Below are 5,634 nucleotides of genomic sequence, written 5' to 3' on the forward strand. Positions count from 1 at the left end.
AACTCAGTGACCCCGCTTCAGTTTACGCCGCAGAACTAGCTGCTATTCAGTATACCCTTGGAGTCATTGACACATTACCCGCAGACCATTACTTCATCGTCTCGGATAGTCTGAGTTCTTTTGACGCTATTCGCTCGATGAAACATGGAAAACATTCCTCGTATTTTTTGGGGAAAATACGGGAGCTACTGAGTGCTTTATCTGACAAATCTTTCCAGGTTACCTGGGTGTGGGTCCCTTCTCATTGCTCCATTCCGGGCAATGAGAAGGCGGACTCCTTAGCTAAGGCGGGTGCCCTAGAAGGTGACGTTTTTGAAAGACCAATTTGCTTTCACGAATTTTTCAGTATTACTCATCAGAGAACCCTCGAAAGTTGGCAAACCTCGTGGAGCAATGGGGTGCTAGGAAGGTGGCTACATTCGATAATCCCTAAGGTATCGACGAAACCTTGGTTCAAGGGGATGGATGTGGGTCGTGACTTCATTCGTGTAATGTCCCGGCTCATGGCGAACCATTACACGCTGGATGCACATCTCCGACGTATTGGGCTCGTGGAGAGTGGTATCTGCGCTTGTGGCGACGGTTATCACGATATAGAGCACACAGTCTGGGCGTGCACCGAGTACAGTTCCGCCAGATCTCGGCTTATGGACACCCTCCGGGCCCGAGGAAGACCACCCAACGTCCCGGTTCGAGATGTGCTGGCAAGTCGCGATGTCCTCTATATGTCCCTTATATACACCTTCATAAAAACAATCAATATAAAAATTTAACTGCCCCTTCTTATTTCCTATCATTCTCAGAAACGCTCTCTTCCACCTGTACCATACACCCACGAAGGTTTGATGGGACTCCAAGGCGACACAAAAAATCTCTGTCGAATGAGCCAACAAACACGGGACCTACAGTACGAACATCACACGCGCAACTCGAACTCTTTCCGATCTGCATCTGAGCCGTCTGGAGGAACCCCTTCCGACTCGAGGAAGAACACCCGGCCTCCCTGTACATAATTCTTCTTGATGAAGGCCATCCGAGTCTACATCCTATGCCGTTGATCTCCCGATGCCTGAAACTGAAAGTTAATAACTTTCTTCCCTGCCATCTTTGTCCACCCTGCCTCCCCTGACTCTTATACCCAGAAGTATCACTCCTTACCCCCCGCCCTCCATTCTGTCTCTTCTAGTTCTAACTATTATATTATATAATCGCATTGAAAATGCCCAACTCTACTACCACAAAAAATAACTCTAATTAATCTCCCCGAATCTTTACAAAATTAAATCACGCTCTCTAGTTATTCCTCGTTTTAAGATAGTTATAAAAATTATCCCCCTTAGTTAAAACTTATTTGCTTCAATAATCTTCCTGCTAAAAATGTCAAACCATATTGCCATAAAAACTAAATGACCCCCCTAATCTTACGAAAATTATATTACCCCCTTGTATATAGCTATATAGTCTCCTTAGTATAATTTAAAAAAAAATCAATATGTAATCCCCTAGTTTTAAGTAATTTGAAATGTAAAACAAACCAAGATTGGCACCTTCAAGCTAACGCAAACCTGCCTTATCAAATAAACAAATTAAATAAAAAATCCGTCCAGTTCCAAACCCGGCCATCGTTCTGTATTGACATCTCAGGAAGAGCCTCGGATCTTAGTACGGGTCCAGGTAATGTCCCAGACCGGTTTTCCGGTCACATTCAAATTGCGTTTGAGCGTGGCCCAGTTTTTAAAGAAAGCTAAGAGAGTAACTCCGCTCAAAAACAGAGTACCAGTAAAAAGTGGGTTAAACTTTTCATAAAGCGTCATCCAGATTTATCCCGTCGCAAACCGAATACTTTTGCTCGGTACCGAGCAACAATTACCGAAAAAGAGATAAGGATATGGTTCGACGAAGTTATTTGCTTTCTGAAGGAAAAACTACTGGATCAAGTACCCAAAGATCCTGCAAGAATCTTCTACAATTTGGATGAATCGATGTTTGAACTCGTTGTTCGTACGAGGGAATGCTTGTCCCAGAAGGATTCTAAGCAGGTCCAAGCACTACGTATTTGGAAATAGACACAAGGAAAGTTACACAGCACTTTTTACGGCTAGCGCAGCTGGAACGTTGCTTCCTTCTTTACTTTTGTTTTCTTATAAAAAACCGGCTCCCCGCTGATGTTATCCGGAGCGCACCCAAATATTGGGCTATTGGAAAAACTTAATCTGGTTGGATGACCGGAGGGGTATTTTTTGAGTTTTTAAAAAACGTATTCCTACCATGGCTCACGAAGATTAACATTTATCTACCGATTATTTTATTTGTGGTTGACCACAAGTCACATTCGACCCTAGCTGTTACAGAATTCTGCAAGACGCATCAAATAGTTCTCATTTGTCTATTCCCGAATTCAACAACGCAACCGTTAGATGTAAGTTTTTTCGGACCAATAAAAAAACGATGAGAAGATCAGATATTGTATTTATGCCTTCTCATATATGAATCACTCAAGTGATTCACGAATAAAGAGCAGATGATCCAGAATGGTTTTATGCGAAGTGGTTCCCGTGGAACACGAATGCTGTGAATTTCGCCAGCCTCACTTCACAAGACATGACCAACCCAGTTCTTACGACAGTAGCGAAACCAGTTCAAGAAGACAATTTCATTTGAATAACGCTTGTCACCTCAGCAACTGCAAGAATTTCGAAAGTTGAAGCAGTTTGAAGTGTGGCAGGGCAAAAAGAAACGAGAAGAATTGTTCTACTTCTGGAGAGTTGCGAAGCATGACACTGGATCTCAGCAGTGAGTTTCATGGATTTGAGGATTCAGCGATGTACTAAGAATGAAAATGACGATTCAAATCATTTACAAATGTCCTGGAACGCAGGAAACGTAATCCAGGAGGATCCAGATGATATGGTGGATATCGGTGAACTCCCCGCTGATTTGATTGAAGATGATAACGCGGATCATTTTATGGCTGTGTTCAAAGCCCCAGTTGGATTAAATACAAAAAAAAATAAAGAAAGCTATCGAGCGTCTTCCGACTATTGCTACCGGCTAGGGCTTCATAGATTTTTAAAACAGAAAACTGCAGCAAAAACTAGTAACCGAAGAAATTAAAAGGAAGAAAAGAGAACTAAGAGCAAAGAGGAAGGAAGAGTTGAATCAGGAAAAGGAAAGAAAAAGAGAGTTGAAGAAATGCAAAGCCCAAACAAAACAGCAAAAAGTAGGTAACACGCAGGCCATACTTTAGGAAATAACGCATATTGATATTAACTAATGATAAATAAAGATATTTTGTTATATAGTGACGGATTTTCTTTATTTCAAATGAACTAAGTTTATACGGAAACCATCATAGCCGTGAGCGGTGAATGACATTCTTACTGCGCGATGAACGAGCCCCTGTTTTTCTGAGTGTGCGGTGAATGACATCCTAGAGTTAGCTTGGCTTTTTTGATATCTTACGATGAAATAATATTTTGTATTTTATATTATTATTTTTTTCCTGAACGGGGATCGATTTGTCTATTTGATGACGAAATTCTGAAATGAAGGTAATATTTTTTTATAAGTTTAACCTTATTCAGACTGCGATGATTGGGTCCTTTACGGTATGAATAAATCTTGAGCGTTTTTTCAAAACGTCATATCTGCAATGAGTTACTCTCTTTGTTTACTTTCTCTTCTGTTAATAATTCGGTCACTTTAACATTTATCCCTCAGCTCTTTGCATAATATGCTAGTTAAAACCACCGTCTTTCGATCTGTACTGTAAAATAAGTGAAAAGTGTTATAGTGACACCGTAAAAATCGAAAGAGAAAGTAAACAAAGAGAGTAACTCATTGCAGATATGACATTTTGAAGAAACGCTCAAGAAATATTCGCAGTTGCGAATTCAGTTCCGAGCACAAAAGGTATCTACTTTGCGATTGGTCATTGCCGAAACACCGTTAAAAAAGAATAAACGAAAAGTACGGGTGACACGTTTGCTGAATGTTACTATCACTACGTTTATTATAAAACGGCCAATTTACGAAAAGACCTGATAAAAATTAGAAAAGTGAACATGCACATTATATGGTACAGCTCACATTTTTGCGAAATAATTCATTCTAATATCCATCTAGCATTAGCAACTTTTTTGATTGTTGTGTAATTGACAAAAATAATGAAATCTCTACCCCCCAGTAACTAAGCGGTTGAAACTTTTCCTAATCACAAAGTATCACGTTCTAATAGCTTCCATTCGGTTCTCTATTTTCAGGTTTATTTTTACGACAGCAGAAAACTATCAAATAGACGAGACCGTTGGCAATCAAACTGTTGCAAAAGTTTCCAGTAACGTTGTGCTCGACTACTATTACTCGATTTACTATTATAACCTTTGGAATTTATATCCAAACTTGTTATATTTCAGGGAAACTATAATGGTTTCGCATCATGTTTCAAATCGTGTCGAGTTATCAGGCCCTGCCGTAAAATGTATTTACCCCTTTTCGTTCACCCTCTATCACCTGTAATAGCTACGTGGGAAATGCACCCAGAGAGCAAAGTTGTAATATTCCATTTAACCCGGAGCTCACTGCGTTGTTAACCTCACCAACGATAATGAAAAAAGGTCTTCCGAGTAATGAAAACCTGCCGTTTGTTTCCCGTAGACTCGGTATGTAATTTAAACTTTATTTAAATTCGCCTATTATAGACTAAACGTTTTATTTTTTCCAGATACACTCTAGCTTCAAGTAACTAGACGGTATTCAACCGTCTAACAGCCGGAGGCACCTCCCGTTCGCTTTACCTTTCTTATATTTGTCCCTGCCGTTCATTTTGATTAATTTGTCTTTTTCCGCTTACTGCCGGTGGCGTTCGAAATTCTCGACAGCAAACTGAAAAAGACGCCTTAATCATTTGCTTGCGACGCTTCACCAGATCGGGTCAGTGGGAGATACCTGTACCTGTACTGTCTAGACTGATTGGCTGGAGCAAAGGATCTAATTTCCACAAATACGCCTTGCAATTTCTGTGAAACTGTATACTCAGATAATAGCGATGATTAATCGTCGATTGTGAAAAAAAAAATCATTTAACGCACCGTTTGCGTAAAAAGTTTGTTAAGTGCAAATTAATTAAATTAAATTCGACAAGAAGCAGGGAATGTAGCATTTCGTCTTCAGAAGATATTAATTGTCGGGATGTGTCAAACAATGGCGACAATTACTATTGAGAGATTTGACGTTTAAAATACTCGCATTGATCTCGCATTTTTATACTATCTTAGTCCTCTTAAGCCGGAAGCGGATTGTTTGCCTTACAATTCAAACATTATTAACGCAACTGGATAAGTCCATACAAACTGAAAATGTATCGCCAATCTGTACATTTCAGCTATAAATGTTGGGTTATAATGGACAAATGCTCATGTGTATACGTCGCCATTGACAAGAATTTGATGGAGACGGCCGTAGTTTGATCGATTGCTTTTTCGGTACAAAATACCACCGTCTCCACCATATTTTAACGGCCCGAAATCGAAACATAACGTTTAGTTCGAGCAAACTTTCTTTCTTTATACAGCAAAAGATGCGTATGTAGATTTTCAACTTCCAGGGATGTGATAATCAACACACAACAAACTA

The sequence above is a fragment of the Topomyia yanbarensis genome, chromosome 3 (assembly GCF_030247195.1).
Source record: "Topomyia yanbarensis strain Yona2022 chromosome 3, ASM3024719v1, whole genome shotgun sequence".
Taxonomy (NCBI): domain Eukaryota; kingdom Metazoa; phylum Arthropoda; class Insecta; order Diptera; family Culicidae; genus Topomyia; species Topomyia yanbarensis.